The sequence below is a fragment of the Sapajus apella genome, unplaced genomic scaffold, assembly GCF_009761245.1.
Source record: "Sapajus apella isolate SASKATOON/1434 unplaced genomic scaffold, GSC_monkey_1.0 scaffold10, whole genome shotgun sequence".
NCBI lineage: Eukaryota > Metazoa > Chordata > Mammalia > Primates > Cebidae > Sapajus > Sapajus apella.
The window spans coordinates 26,093,768-26,110,362 of NW_022436950.1; the positions used below are offsets into that span (position 1 = coordinate 26,093,768).

Here is a 16,595-nt window from a genome sequence, read left to right on the forward strand (position 1 = left end):
AAAAGTAAAAATCAGTGAAATTGAAAATAGGAAATTAATACAAAAGTTTACCCAAAAAAAGCTTGTTCTTTGAAAAAAATCCATAAAATGGATAAATTGCTATATAACAAGACTAACAAAAATAAATGGGAGAAGAAACAAATCACAAATATCAAGAAAGAAACAGTGGTACCTGTATCACTACAGATCTGGCAGTAATTAAAAGAATAATAAGAGAATACTGTAAACTTTATGCCCATAAATTTAACAACTTCGATGAAATGGAAAAAAATGAACCTGAAAAACCACAGACTACCAAAACTCAAGTAAAGTTAAATATCTGAATAGTCATATGGGCATTAAATAAATTCAATTTGCATTAATAATTAAAGTGTTCCCATCCAAAAATTCCTGAGGTCCCATTGATTTCACTGGTGAATTCTCCCAAATATTTTAAAGACAATCAACAATTACTCAGCAATTTAATAACATGATCAACTACTGATCCACACAACATCTTGGATAACTCAGGCTAGTTATGCCAATTGTAACAGTCGACCCCCAAAAGTTAAATATTGTATAATTCAATTTAAATAATAAAAATAAAAATATACAGAAATGAAGAAAAGATTAGTTGTTACCTGGGGTTAAGCATGGACAGAGATGAAGGAAAAGAGTATGGCTATAAAAGGGCAACACCAGGGATTCTCTGGCAGGAAGAACTATTCCATACCTTGATTACATCAATGTCAACATCCTAATTTTGATACTATAGTATAGTTTTGCAAGATGTTACTGTTAGGGGAAACTGGGTAAAGACTGTATAGGATCTCTCTGATTTATAGCTTACAAGTGTATGTGAATCTAAAGCTATCTCAAAGTAATAATATTAGTTTGAAGAAATTACAGAGATAATACAAGTAAAATTTAAATAATTTCTATAGATTAGAATAAAATGATTTTATCAATGTTAATTTCTTGATTTAGATAATTATATTGGGTTTATGAAAGATAATGTTTTTATGTTTGAATTGGTTGGTAAAGAAAAAAATAAACAAGAAAAATGCTAAAAAGCAAAAGTATAATATTTTGATCTTAAGAAAGGATTTTTAAATCAAATGACAGTAAGTGCTACCATTAAAAAAAGTATTGATTAGTTTACTACATTAAAATGAAAAACTTATATTCATTAAAAAATCATAAAGAAATGAAAATATAAGTAACCGTGTGCTACAAGATATCTGCATTAATAGAACTGATCCAAAAAAGGTCAATGATACATTTCAAGTATACTTCAAGGGCCAACAATCTAATGGAAAAAAATTGCAAAAGATATGAACTGTTACTTCACAGAAGCTAACATATGAAAAAGAAAATGTTCAATTTAATTAGTAATCAAGAAAAATAGAAATTAAGACCTAGTGAAATAACATATTTTATTTATTTGCCTGGTAATATTGAATACAAAGAAAGATTTAGACTAGTAGGAGCTCTGTGTGTGGGTTTATAAATACATTCAACTGGCTTGAAAAAAATGACACTATTTTATAAAATCCCTATCCCCAATTCCACCACTAGGTTACTGTCCTACAGAAAATTTTTCACTAATGCACTTGGAGATATACAAAAATATTCTTAGCAGCATTGTTTATTTCCAAGACATTGGAAACAAACTGAACTTTGTAACAATAAAACAAAAAAAGTAAATATTGTGAAATGAACAATAGCCACAAACAGCAACACCAAAGACTCTTAGAAACAAAACATCAAATCAAAAAAGCAAGTTGGAGACTATATACATATTTCATAATTGGCATTTTTAAAATTTATTTTAATTTATATATTATATTCAAAAACACATGATATATTTTAACTAAACAAACATTAGTTGAACATTATTTTTTCATTCTGCTATATTCTACAAATTCACATTTTTCATAAATCAACAGTTGAAATATAGCTACTGTAAGTATTTATAATGACCAAATTTTTCAAAATGTTGTAAATCCTGAGCATTTTTTTCACTGCAATCTCAGTTTTGCATTTTCAAAATGATCCAGGGCTATACATGCATAATTCAAAAATAGGTAGCAGAGTTTAAAATCTGAGAATAATTTGTTTATCTTAATTTTATTCTGATTCACATTTGCTTCTCTTGATGTAAGCAGAATATATTTAGTGTAATCATATAAGTATTTCTATTTATTTCATTTTCTACTTAGCACAGAATTACAAACATGTTGGCTTAATCTTTATCTATTTAACATGGTATGATATTATAAATAAATATATTGGTTAATACATTTCATCAGAGATATTTAAATGAATTATTTCAACTGTTGAATATATTCAACATTATTTTCATATTATTAGTATTAAAATTCTCATTTGCATATGGTTATAAATGTTTTAGCAACTTCTATAATTTCAGACTCTGAAAAAATATAAAACTAAATTCTATTTTAGAAACTCCATGTGTGATAAATAAAATTATTTAACAATTTGGTGTAATATTTACAAATCTGCAAAATAGCAACCAGATCCTTGGTGATGCCAGAGTCACTCTGCATTATTCAATGACACTTCAGGCAAAAAAAAATAATAATGGCTGCAAAAAATATTCAGGAATACTGTACTGAATGCAACTAAACTAACTATAACAAATGCTAAGTATCAGTATTTAAGTGGATTAGTTGAAGTGTGCCATTATCATGCCAGGATGGAATAACACAACACAATGTCATGTACCATTATATCAGAGTAGAGGAAACCTTTCTCTCCTCTTCACATTTGCATATGGTTACATTTAAATTATAATCTATTTTGTATAATAATTGGCAGGTGTTATAATGAAGCTATTAAATAACATTCCATTTTTTTCATTAAAGAAATCAAAATATAGAATAGCACTAAAGAAAACGAGAGCTGTGTAAAGGTTTTATGAGCATAGGAGCATCTTTAAATATGTAACAGGTGACATGCAAACATTGGAACACCAGAACTGGCCATCATAATTCTCTAATCTCCATATTTCTAACTGTATATAATCTGAAATAGGGAGACTATACTCAAAATCAGGGAAAACTACTGCTAAATTGTTCATGCCATTACATAACAAAATGGCTAAAATGGTTAAAAAGTAATGAATCTGGAAGTCTTTAGCAGACTTATTCAGTGTAACTTATGTCACACTCAAAAGAGAAAAATAGTATTAAAAATTAAAGATCTTTTATCTTCCCTTACTAAATAATCTTTTCTACAGAAACAAAATTACTTGAGTCTAAATCCTGTTGTAAGCACCGTCTTAGATATCTTACATATATTATTTCATTGAATCCTAACAAAAACCCCTTGATAAATATGGTATTCTTTCCAGTTAACAGAGATGAAAACATAAAAACTAGGTAATCTGCCCATGTTTCTACAGATAACACTGGCTTTAAAACACATATTAGGCTTCAACATAATTCATACTCTAAAACAGTATTTTCCAAAGTGCATGATACAATTTGCTAATAGATGCTAAGCTAAAGGGAAAATTGATTACCATAGTTAACTTATACAAGGATAAGTTATAAAAGCACTCAACGGAGACAAAAAGGTATAATATTTTGTTCCCTAAACAAAATATTATATATAGTTTCTAAAGACCTAAAGGACTTAAAATAAATGCACAAAAATGAAAACTCAGCCATAGCTTGTGAAAACTCATTCATACCTCATGAGAAAGCTGTTATGTTAATAGCTATATCAGTAGTATAAACTAAGCTTTGAAAAGTCATTTGTATATAACATGGATTATTAATAAACACAAAATTAAATGACTCAAATTATGCATCATAGGTTACTAATGGCAGTTGGAAGCTATTTTTTTTCAAAACTTTAGCAAAAGATATTTTTCTTATAATAAGCTTTGAGCAAATGTTCCTAAACCAGCTGCTGCCTGGGCAAATAATCTAATAATGTTACCATAGGCTTTTCAATTGCTGCTTTCAAAGTTTTTAAAATCTTATTTAAAATGAAGATGATGTGAACATTTCCAAAAATATGAAGTTTTTTTCTTTTAACATTTGACATTTGAATTAAGATATGAAGTATTTTAACATATTTGTTGTACATACTGAAATGTTTATGTATCCTTCCTTACATGTCCTTTCTTCCTATCCTTCTGGAAATGATCTATCTTTTTTTAATAACATTTTCATTGTAATGAAAGGCACATAACATAAAGCCAATTTTAGGGTGGAGTTCAGTGGTCTTAAATGCATTTATAATTTTCTGCAACCACTATCCTCATCCATCTCCAGAATTCTTTTCATCTTGTAAAACTGAAACTCTATACTTATTAAACAATAACTCCTTATTCCCTCTCCCCTAGCCCTAACAAACATCATTCTACTTCTGTATTTATAATTTTCACTACTTGAAGTACCTCATATACATGGAATAACACAATATTTGTCTTTTTCTTATTGGCTTATTTCACTGTTGTGAATATGCTAGAAATTCCTTCCTTTAAAGGGTGAATAATATTCTATTGTATGCATATACCACAGTTTTCTTATTCCTTCAACTGCCAATGAACACAGAATTGTCTTCATATTTTAGCTATTGTGAATAGCACTGCTATGAACATGGTTGTACAACTATATTTTTAACATGCTGCTTTCAATTATTTTGTGTATATAGGCACAAGTTTATACTTGTAAACTATGTGAGATCATATGGTGATTCTATTTTTTTATTTTTTGAGGAACTGTCATACTGTTTTCCCACCGTGACTATATCATTTTACATTCTACCAATAGTGAACAACGATTCCAATTAACCTATGTTCACCAACTTTCTTTTTCTTTTTAATGGAAACCACCCTTATTAGTCTGAGGTGGTATCCTACTGCAGTTTTGATTTGTATTTCTTAATGATGTTAAGCATCCTTTCATGTACTTTACTATTTGTATATCTTCTATCTAGAAATGTGTATTAAAGACCTTTGCCGATTTTTGGATTGGACTTTTTGTTGTTGTTGAATTTTAAGAATTCTCTATGTATTCTGGATATTAATTCCTTGTCATATATTCTTATAGGTATTTTTCTCCCAATCTACTGATTGCCTTTTTACTCTGATTATAGTGTTTTTTGATGCCCCAAATATTGAAATGTTTATAAAGTCCAATTTTTCCATTTTTTCTTTTGTTGCCTATGACTTTGGTGTCATATCTAAGAAATCATTGTTGAAATCAATTCCATGATGCTTTTGTCCTGTGTTTTCTTCTGAGACTTTTATAGTTTTGTGTCTTATATTTGGGTCTGTGATTATTTTGAGTTAATTTTTGTATGTGGTATTAGGTAAGGATCCAACTTTATTATTTTTTATGTAGATACCCAGTATTCCCAGTACAATTTGCTGTAAAGAGTGTCCTTTCCCCACTGATTGGTCTTGGTACTATTGTCAAAATCATTTGATAATATATGCAAGGGTTTACTTCTGGGCCGTCTAGCCTATCCCATTGGTCTATATGTCTGTCTTTATGCCAGTAACATACTGCTTTGATTACTGTAGCTTTGTAGTAGTTTAGAAATCAGAAAGTATGAGTCTTCCAGGTATGTTCTTCTTTTGCAAAATTGTTTGAGCCAATCAGTGACTCTGGAGACTACATAAAATAGGATGGGTTTGTATGTTTTTATAAAAAAAAGGTCTTTAGGATTTTGATAGAAATTGTGAACACAGGATATGTTTACATTTAGTAATGTCTTCTTTAATTTCCTTCAGCAATATTTTATAGTTTTCATTGTACAAGTCTTTCATCTCTGACAAATTCCTAAGTACTTTATTCTTTTGACACTATTGTAAATAAAAATGCTTTGATAATTTTCTTTTCAGATTGTTTATTGTTAGTGTATAGAAATACAACTGATTTTGTGTTGGAATTTTGAGTCTAGAAATCAGATTCTCCCCGTTCCCCAGTTTGCTGGGGGGTTTTTTGACTGTTTGTTTTGTTTTTACTATTGTTTTTGCTTATTGTTTGTTTAAATTTATTGTTGTGGACTGTTTCTGGCCAAGGATAGCAACCTTAGCGTTTTCTCAGGTCTTTTCTGAGCCTGCATGTATCCCTGGGCTTGTGTGGTCACTTTGTGAATATCATAGACTTTAATGTTTGGCTCCTTAAAGTGGGAAATGAGAAAAAAGAAGGTGAGAAAAGGAGACTTGGCCCTTTAAGTCCCTGGAAATCACTTCAGCTAGAAAGGAAGGCAAGGGCGAATAATGGGGTAAGATAAAACAACAATGGCTGTTAACCTCTTTGTCTGCACCTCTATGATAAAAAGCAGTAGTTAGAGATAAGAGCACATATTCTTTATATTTTCAGGACAGGATGCTTTTTGCCCACCCAGGCTCCTGCAAGACACTCCTGGAATTTGTATGCAACCACCTGCCACAGAGCTAGGGTGGCTGAAGGTAGGTGCTGCTATACTAAGAGTTGAAATTGACCAAAATTGACTATAATTTACTGTCCAATCTTTCTTGTGGACATTGAAAGACTTCAACAGACTCTAGACTTTCCAAATCATTATATCAGACAGATTCTGTTAGTGCCATTGTTATCTAGACAAGGAAGCATCCCTGGTGCTTCCCGTTCTGCCATCTTTCCATAATCCTCCCTTCTGTGTTTTCTTAGTAGCATTTTTACAATATTTTAAAACATGGCTTCCAGCAGAAACCAAGAAGGGGTATTAGAGATATAAATATGTTTACAGATAGAAACAAAACAATCTAAATATTTTTTTCATTAGGGAAGAATTTTCTTTTAAAAGAGGATGCAGTTCATTTCAATCCAAAAGAGACTAAGAATTTGGGCAAAAAAAAAAAAAGGATGGAAGAAAGAAGTTAGCAGTCCCTTATCTTTCTTAATTTCCTATTTTCTTAAAATATTTTTAATAATAGTGGTTTTTTTTTCATCTTTTCTGCACTGTTATTGAATATATAGGTCAAAATACAAGGTCAGAGGTAGATTTTTAATACATTATAAATATTATAATCTAGCTCCAAATTTAACTCTACAAGGAATCATTAAAGTAATAAATCTGGACTACAATGGATGCCATTTGATCTTTTTTTCCCTTCTACAATAAAAAAATTCTATGTATAAATATTACCTTTTAAAACTATTCAAATCTATATGGAACTCTTCCATTTTGCTGTTCCTTAAAATAATATGTTGACACATTGAGTTTCACACGTATAATCATCATTCTTAGTCTCAGTAAAGCAGTAACTTTTTTCTTTTAATTTTGACTTATGTGATTGCAAAAACCGTACAATTAACTGTATAATGGCTCTTATTTCCTCTAGGATAAAATATATCTTACAGGTAAAGTGAAATTATGTTGTAATATTTAGTTATCTTTACAAAGACTAATCCATTGAATATTTTAGTAATCCACCTGTTGGCTAAAAAACTTTCAGGAGAAAATGGCTTTCCTAATGTTCACACAAATTATTTCCCTAATTCAAGAGAAAATAGGATAAACTATAAGAACTGACTTTAAAATATAATCAATGTTGTAAAAGATACAACTAAAATGTGATATATAATGTTAGGGAAATATATATAAGAATTATCAAGGAATGCCAAGAAGCTAGATACCTAACTGGCTTCAAAAGTAAAGATACACAATTGTCTAAGGAAGATTAGACCAGCTTATAGAGGCATGTTTTAGGAAAAGTTAACAGTCCATGAAACATAGGATGAACTATTGAAAGAGAGTCTACAAAGTTGTGAATGTAGGCCACAGAGATCATATTTAGAAGGGTGGGAGTGAGAATTAAAGGAAAATGGGGGAACTGCAATAAGAAGTTTAGGATCGTTTCAGGAGACCTTTCACAATCTCTGCTAGATCCCCTCCTAAATCCAACCAAAATAAATATTTAACCTAAATTTGTTTTACAAATGAAATTTCAAGATAAGTCCCTTAGGCCCTTTCCAAAAGGATCTGAACCCATACCCCACTTCCGACCTGCTAAATACTATGGAAAAAAGACATCAATGGGGAGTTTGGGAGACATGGGGAAGAACAGGATTAAAGACAAGGCCAGACTTTTGAACTGAATAAACTAGTAGAATGTAGATACTATTAGAAGGCACACCAAAGATGAAAAAAATTAATCTGTTTGTGAAATATGATAGTTATTTGAGAATTAAGTCATGTTATTTTTCATCTCAAAATGTTAATTGTTGTAGATGACTCCAAATATTCTTATAAAGCTATAGTACAATAATATAAAAATTTGAAAGTCATCAGCAAAGAAGTAAAATTTGAAAATACATTATAGAAAAGTAAATTTAGGAAAACCAACAGTATTTTAATACATGAATTTTATGGAAAAATAAATTTCTTTTGAGTTACAAGAAGTTAAACATGTGTGTATATGTGTATGTGTGTGTGTGTGTAGGACAGAGATGGAGAAATCTGATACAATGTACTTAAAAATCTTAAATCTTCAAATTTACTTGAACTCTCTAGCCCTGCAAAAATGGCCTGCTTCTCCCTTTTAGAGATGAGAACACCTCTCTTCACCAAGGGCAATTCAGAGTCCTCTGTCTTATGAGACAATACATGCCATTCTTACAATATATTCCCCACCCTCTTTCCTGGCCAACAGACCAAAATTCATTTAAGTAAAAATAAAACCTAGTCAGGTTAGTAATGGCTCTGTTAAAAGATGAAAAGAACTATTCCCAAAGTAACTGCAAGTATTAGCCAACATGTACCAATAGGTGCCACAAGAGTACACGCAGAATTGGATCCTGAGGTTGTTGAGATAAGAGAGATAGAACATAAAGTAGGACAAGGCAGAATTTATCAATATGAGAGTGCTCTTTTATAACATACAATTTAACACCCTAGCAAGGAAATTGGTATTAATATGAAGTTAGGATGGCTCTTTGAAACTTAGGGGAAAGAGTGATAACCAAAGTAAATGAACTAGAAAAGCCAATGTTACACACCATAACAAAAGAGAATCTAAATACTCAGAGAAGTGAGCCTGTAAGAGTGGATACACTACACAAGGCCAAAAATCCCATGAGATAACCATGTCCATCAGATGACCAGAGAATACATCCATTAGGAAAGCAGTAAGGTGAGAGGAGCAGCAACATCATTGAGAAGCTCAGTTATGGTTCTCTATGATGATAGTAGGGTATGTTATTAGAGAACTACACTCCCTGAAATCAATTTAGCTTAGACTCATAAGAAAGCAGAGGCCAGCCAGAGCACCTAAATGTCAAAGGCAATGTGGGCTCAATTATGGAAAAGAACAGCAAGGCAGTAATGGCTATCAGTATATCCTGAACATAGAATGCTAAGAAGATAGTCAATAGAACATAGAATCTTTAGAGAACTGAAAGATGGGAAGCCAACAATGGTTATGTTCAATCTGTACTACTAGAAGAAACAGAATGGATGATCAGGATACTTAGAGCAGACACCTTGTAAAAAGTCACTATCTCTTGCCTAGTTTCCAGACCTTAGCCAGTTTTCACACACTGAACCTACTGACTGTAGAAGTTTGGTTCCTTTGAAAAAGGATCCTTCTACATCGTAGCAAGTATATATAATAATTATTCTATTCCTTCCCCAAAGACTCAGGTAACAATATACTGGAGAAAAAGAAAGACCCAGACATTTTCAAACTGTTGACACAGGGTCTAGCATGGCATTGATATTCAGGGACTCACAGTTCTATAACTCCCAGTTTCTACCCTTCACCACCTTAGAGTTGAGGATGAGGCATATAGGAACTAAGTAATAAATATAACTTGCCCAGATCTGGCTCACAGTAAGATGGAATCCATGAAACCATCTGATGGTCATTTCACAGATTCCAAACAAGTCGAAAGGACATATTTGGTATTTGGCAGAACTCCCACATTAATTCTTGACCTGAGGGATACATGTTACTATGGTGGGAAATGCCAAGTAGGAGACTTGAAAATTGCTCCTTTCCCTGTCAGGTTAATAAAGCTACTATTGCATATTGGGGTGTGGTGGAAAATGGCACAGATTTATACAAAGGATGTAGAAGTTCTCATCATATTTCCATATAATTCTCTAGTCTAGTTTCTAAAATAAACAAAGATCCTGGAGGATGACAGAAAACTACTACAAACTCAACCAAGTAACAGCCCAAATTGAAACTGTTCTACCTGATATGGTATATCTGCAACATCAGGTTAACATGTACTTAGGCACATCATGTGTTGTCATTGATCTGGCAAATGTATCTTCTCATAAATTGAAATCAGAAGCAATGTGCATTCAGTTGGGCAGACACCAGTCCATGTTTATCTTCTTGCCAAGGTTAACATTCTACTCTAGTCATAAAAGAGTCTGAAGGGAACTGTGCTGTCTAGAAATATTATGGAACATCACTAATTATTATATTATGTTAATCAGAATGAATAAACAAGACATTTACTAATAATAATCTTTGGATTTTATGATTATATGCAAAAAGAGCCAGTTGGTGCAAACAGGACAGTAGTTCATGTCTCATATGTTTTGACTATCTACAGATGTGCTCATGAGAAGACACAGTTTTGGAATGCCAGGAGAATTTAAGGTCCTAACAACTTGTAATAGGAGCCCACTGCTGCCTCTGGGGCAATTCATTCCGGCTTTATATCCACTGAGTGTGTATCACCACTTGGTATACACTCAAGTGGTATACACCCTACTGGCGTGTATACAATCATTCAAGAAAATTCATATAATCATCATATATACTGATTAAGACCTAGAACATTCAAAACAAGTGAACAACTTATTTAGATATCCAAAACAACCCATGAAGACCCTTAGCTATTTTTGTATTTCATTATGAAAGGGTCAGGAACAAGTAGAGCAAGAAAATAAGTCAAGAAGGGTCAGCAAGATGCTAAATATGCTGCTATCTTAGCATCATGTTGGGGGATATATTTCTATAACAATAGGAATAATATAAGCAACATTAATAATATCTTTTTATTTACATAATGCTTTTACAATGTATAAAGTGCTTGTACATATATTAACCAATATATCAGCTTACTTTTATAAAAGGAGGTTGCCAGATCCAATACAAGAGAGATAGGAGTGAAATCTTACTGTCCTAACATTTTTCAAGAATTCAATCAGAAAATAATGGGATACAACATGTAAAGATCTGGAACATATGGGCTGTGCCATATGTGGTATCTTTACTGAAGCAGATAAAAATACCCTCTACTACTTGTTATGAGGCTACTGAGTTGGTGAATGTTTTATTCTCTACTCCCATCTGTGAAGGTAGTTAAACCAAGTTGCCTTTACCTGACAAAGACAGCAGAAAACTGTACTCCTTTGCCTCAGAGCCATATAAACTCCCCTATTCTCTGTTAAAACTAAAGTAATCCTGATCCTCCTCATATTTCACTATATTGCTAAAATCACCCTAAATGGATCTGATGAGCAGGAAGTAGCAAGTACCCTAGATATCTTAGCAAGACGCTTGTGCCAGAGAAGAAATAAACACCAAAGAAATTCTGAAGCCTGGAACCTGGTAAGATAATGCTTCTAAATAAAAGGCAAAGTTACTGTATCTTTTGTCCATGTTGAATAAAGAACATAGTATAAGTGATGTTTAGACCCCCAAAAATTTACATGTCCAAGATATCAGACAATTCCTCTCCTTGAGCTTTATGGCCCAGCAGATATTGTAATTGTTATTCTCTGGATATCCGAACTAACAGTGGGAACTACGGTCACTCAACTACAAAATTTAAATACAATGGGAATAACTGGATTCCATGTGGCAGGGGCCAAGTGGCAGCACTCAACCGTTAAAGGCAAGCTGGGCAGAGCTACTATAATGGACAGGAGAGGCAAACCAGCAATCAGAATAGTCTAACTCATGTAGAACTTTGCCATTGGTTAATTAATCATGGTGTTCCTAGAAGTGAAATTGATAGGAAGCCTACTGCATTCCTATTTAATAAATATAAGCAGAAAACTTCTAAGTCAAATGGACAAAAGACTAATCTGAATTGTAAAAACAGAGAATCAAGGCTCCTCAATCAACTTCCAGACTTGAGCCAGTTTATGGACCCAGAACCCCTTCAATGAAGGGGAGGCCAGGTCCCCTTGAGGAAGGATCCCATTATACTACTGACATTTTATGCTGTTAATCTTTCTCCCATACTTCCCCAAGGAGACCTCCAGCCTTTTGCAGTGTAATTGTGCATTCGGGAAAGGGAAATGATCAGACATTTCAAGGACTACTAGACACTGGCTCTGAACTGATGTTGATTCCAGGAAAGCCAAAACGTCATTGTGTTCCTCCTGTTAAAGTAGGGGGCTTATGAAGGTCAGATAATTTCATAGAGTCTTAGGCTGGGTGCGGCGGCTCATGCCTATAGTCCCAGCATTTGGGGAGGCCAAGGTAGGTGGATCACCTGAGGTCAGGAGTTTGAGATCAGCCTGGCCAACACGGCAAAACCCTGTCTCTACTAACATTACAAAAATTTAAAAGGTGTGGTGGTACATGACTGCAGTCCCAGCTACTCAGGAGGCTGAGGCAGGAGAATCTCTTGAACCAAAGAGGCAGAGGTTGCAGTGAGTGAGTGAGTGTCACTGCACTGCAGCCTAGGTGACAAAATGAGACTTCATCTAAAAAAAAAGAAAGAAAGAAAAAGAATAGAGTTTTAGCTCAGGTCTTCCAGTGGGTCCAGTGGGTCTCCAAACTCATCCTGTGGTTATTTTTCCAGTGCCAGAATGCATAATTGGCATAGACATACTTAGCAGATGGCAGTACCATACCCCCATACTGGCTCCCTGAATGGCAGGGTGAGGGTGATTATAGTGGGAAAGGTCAAAAGGAAGTCATTACAGCTGCCTTAGAAAAACAGTAAATCAAAAATAATATCATATCCCCAGAGAAATTACAGAGATCAGTGCCACCATCAAGGACTCAAAAGACACAGGGGTGGTGACTCCCACCGCATTCCTCCTGTTCAACTCTTCCATAAGGCCTATGCAGAAGACAGATGGATCTTGGAGAATAACAGTGGATTATTGCAAGCTTAACCAAATGATGACTCCATTTGCAGCTTCTGTACCAGATGTAGTTTCATTGCTTGAGAAAATTAGCACATCTCCTGGTATCTGGTATGCAGTCACTGACTTAGCAAATGCCTTTTTCTCCATTTCTGTCCATAAGGTCCACCAGAAGCAATTTGCCTTCAGCTGGCAAGGCCAGCAATATACCTTTACTGTCCTACCTCAGGGAGATAGCAACTCTCTGGCTTTGTGTCATAATCTTATTCGGAGAGTTCTTGATCGCTTTTCACTTCCACAAGATATCACCCTAGCCCGCTACATTGATGACATTATGCTGATTGAATCCAGTAAGCAAGAAGTAGCAAACACACTGGAATTATTGGTGAGACATCTGCATGACAGAGGATGAAAAATAAATCCAACTAAAATTCAGGGATCTTCTACCCCAGTAAAATTTCTAGGGGTCCAGTGGTGTGGGGACTGCTGAGATATTCCTTCTAAGAAGAAGAATAAGCTGCTGAGTTTGGCCCCTCCTACAACCAAGAAAGAGGTACAATGCCTAGTGGACCTATTTGGATTTTGCAGGCACTACATTCCTCATTTGGGTATGTTACTCTGGCCCATTTATTGAGTGACCCAAAAGGCTGCCAGTTTTAAGTGCAGTCCAGAACAGGACAAGACTCTGCAACAGGTACAGGCTGCTGTGCAAGATGCTCTACCACTTGGGCCATATAACCCAGCAGATCCAATGGTGCCCCCATAGGTGAATCACAGCAGGGGCCTCTAGGATCATGGAGCAAGGCCCTGCCATCTTCTGCAGATAGCTAATCTCCTTTTGAGAGACAGCTCTTGGCCTGTTGCTGGGTTTGGTGGAAACTGAACGCTTGACTATGGGTCATCAAATCACCATGTGACCTGAACTTCCTATCATGAACTGAGTGCTTTCTGACTCATCTAGCCATAAAGTGGGAGTCATGCAAAGCAGCATTCCATCATCATATGAAAGTGGTATATGCGTGATTGTGCTCAAGCAGGTCCCAAAGGCAGAAGTAAGTTACATGAGGAAGTGGCTCAAATGTCTATGGTCTCTACTCCTGCCACCTGTCTTCTGCCTCTCACCCTGCACTGATGGCCTCATGGGGAGTTCTCTATGATCAGGTTGACAGAGGAAAAGAAGATTAGGGCCTAGTTCACAGATGGTTCTGCACAATATGCAGGTACCACCCAAAAGTTGACAGCTGCAGCACTACTGCCCCTTTCTAGGACATCCCTCAAAGACAGTGATGAAGGGAAATCTTCCCAGTGAGCAGAACATAGAGCAGTGCACCTGGTTGTGCACTTCGCATGGAAAGAGAAATGGCAAGATGTGTGATTATATACTGATTTATGTCTGTAGCCAATGGTTTGGCTGAAAGGTCAGGGACTTGGAAGAAGCATGATTGGAAAACTGGTGACAAAGAAACTTGGGAAAGAGGTATATGGATGGACCTCTTGGAGTGGTCAAAAACTGTGAAGATATTTGTATCCCATGTGAGTGCTCTCCAACAGATGACCTCAGCTGAGGAGGATTTTAATAATCCAGTGGATAGGATGACACGTTTTTGTGGACACCACTCAGCCTCTTTCGCCAGCCACCCGTCATCACCCATTGAGCCTATGAACAAAGTGACCATGGTGGCAGGAGTGAAGGTTACACATGGGCCTAGGAACATAGACTTCCACTCACCATGGATGACCTGGCTATGGCTACTGCTGAGTGCCCAATTGCCCAGCAGCAGAGACCAACACTTAGCTTTCAATATGGCACCATTTCTTGAGGTGATTAGCCAGCTACCTGGTGGCAGATTGATTATATTGGACCTCTTCCATCATGGAAAGGGCAGAGGTTTGTCCTCACTATAATAGACACTTACTCTGGGATATGGGCTTGCCTATCCTAAACACAATGCTTTTGCCAAGACTATCGTCTGTGGACTTGTGGAATGTCTTATCCACCATCATGGTATTCCACATAGCACCGCCTCTGACCAAGGCACTCACTTTAGAACTAAAGAAGTGCAGCAGAGGGCTTCAGGCTCATGAAATCCGCTGGTCTTACCATGTCCCCCATCATCCTAAAGCAGCTGGATTGATAAAACCACGGAATGGCCTTTTGAAGCCACAATTACAATGCCAACTAGGTGATACTTTGCTGGGCTGAGGCAAAGTTATACAGAAAGCCATATATGCTCTGAATCAGCATGCAACATATGGTACTGTTTCTCCCATAGTCAGGATTCATAGATCCAGGAATCAAGGGATGGAAGAGGCACCATTCATCATCACCCCTAGTGATCCGCCAGCAAAATTTTTGCTTCCTATTCTCACAACATTATATTCTGCTGGCCTAGAGATCTTAGTTCTGGAGGGAAGAATGATGCCACCAGGAGACACAACAATGATTCCATTAAACTGGAAGTTAAGATTGCCACCTGGACACTTTGGGCTCCTCCTACCTTTAAGTCAACAGGCTAAGAATGGAGTTACAGTGTTGGCTGGGGTAAATGACCCGGATTATCAAGATGAAATCAGTCTACTGCTCCACAGTGGAGGTAACGAAGAGTTATGCACAGAATACAGGAGGTCTGTTAGGGTGCTTCTTAGTATTACCATGCCCTGTGATTAAGGTCATTGGGAAATATAACAGCCCAATCTGAGCAGGACTGCATATGGCCCAGACCCTTCAGGAATGAAGGTTTGGGTCACTTCACAAGGAAAAAATCCACAACCTGCTGAGGTACTTGCTGAAGGCAAAGGGAATACAGAATAGGTAGTAGAAGAAGGTGGTCATCAATACCAGCTATGACCACATGACCAGCTTCAGAAAGAGGATTACAATTATCATGAGTATTTCCTTCTTCTTTTGTTAAAGCCATGGTTGTCCATGAATACACTTGTACTAAAACAAAATCTTCATTTTATTTTCTTTTTCTCTTATCATGTGATATGAGACTTATTGACTTCACATCAGCATTTAAGTATTGTTAACTTTACATAATAGTATTTGAGTTGGGGACTGATGTACTTCTGGCTGTATGAAGGATAGTTGTTATTATGTTAGGCATAAGTATGACCTTATTATTGTCTTTATTTGAAGATTAGTCTGATCTCAGGAGATGTGTATGGGTTGAAGTAGACAAAGGGTGGACGTATGATGGTTAATACTGTCAACTTGATTGGATTGAAGGATGCAAAGTATTGATCATGGGTGTGGCTGTGAGGGTGTTGCCAAAGCAGATTAACATTTGAGTTAATGGGCTGGAAAGACAGACCCACCCAAATCTGGGCAGGCACCATCTAATCAGCTCCTGATTGTATAGGAGAAGGGGGTGCATATGGTAATATCAGATTGGCCTAACCTCCCAGTCTACATCTTTCTCTCATGCTGTATGCCTCCTGCTCTCAAACATCAGACTCTAAGTTCTTCAGTTTTAGGACTTGGACTGGCTCTCCTTGCTCCTCAGTTTGCAGATGGCCTATTATGGGACTTCGTGATCTTG

At 35.5% G+C, this 16,595-nt stretch overlaps 1 protein-coding gene across 1 annotated transcript in view; it reads right to left on the minus strand.

The window, feature by feature from the left end:
• The window catches only part of LOC116551470 (sperm-associated antigen 16 protein), a 193,200-nt gene that overhangs the window by 87,932 nt on the left and 88,673 nt on the right, over positions 1-16,595 (minus strand). The gene's annotated exons all lie outside the window — the stretch shown is intronic.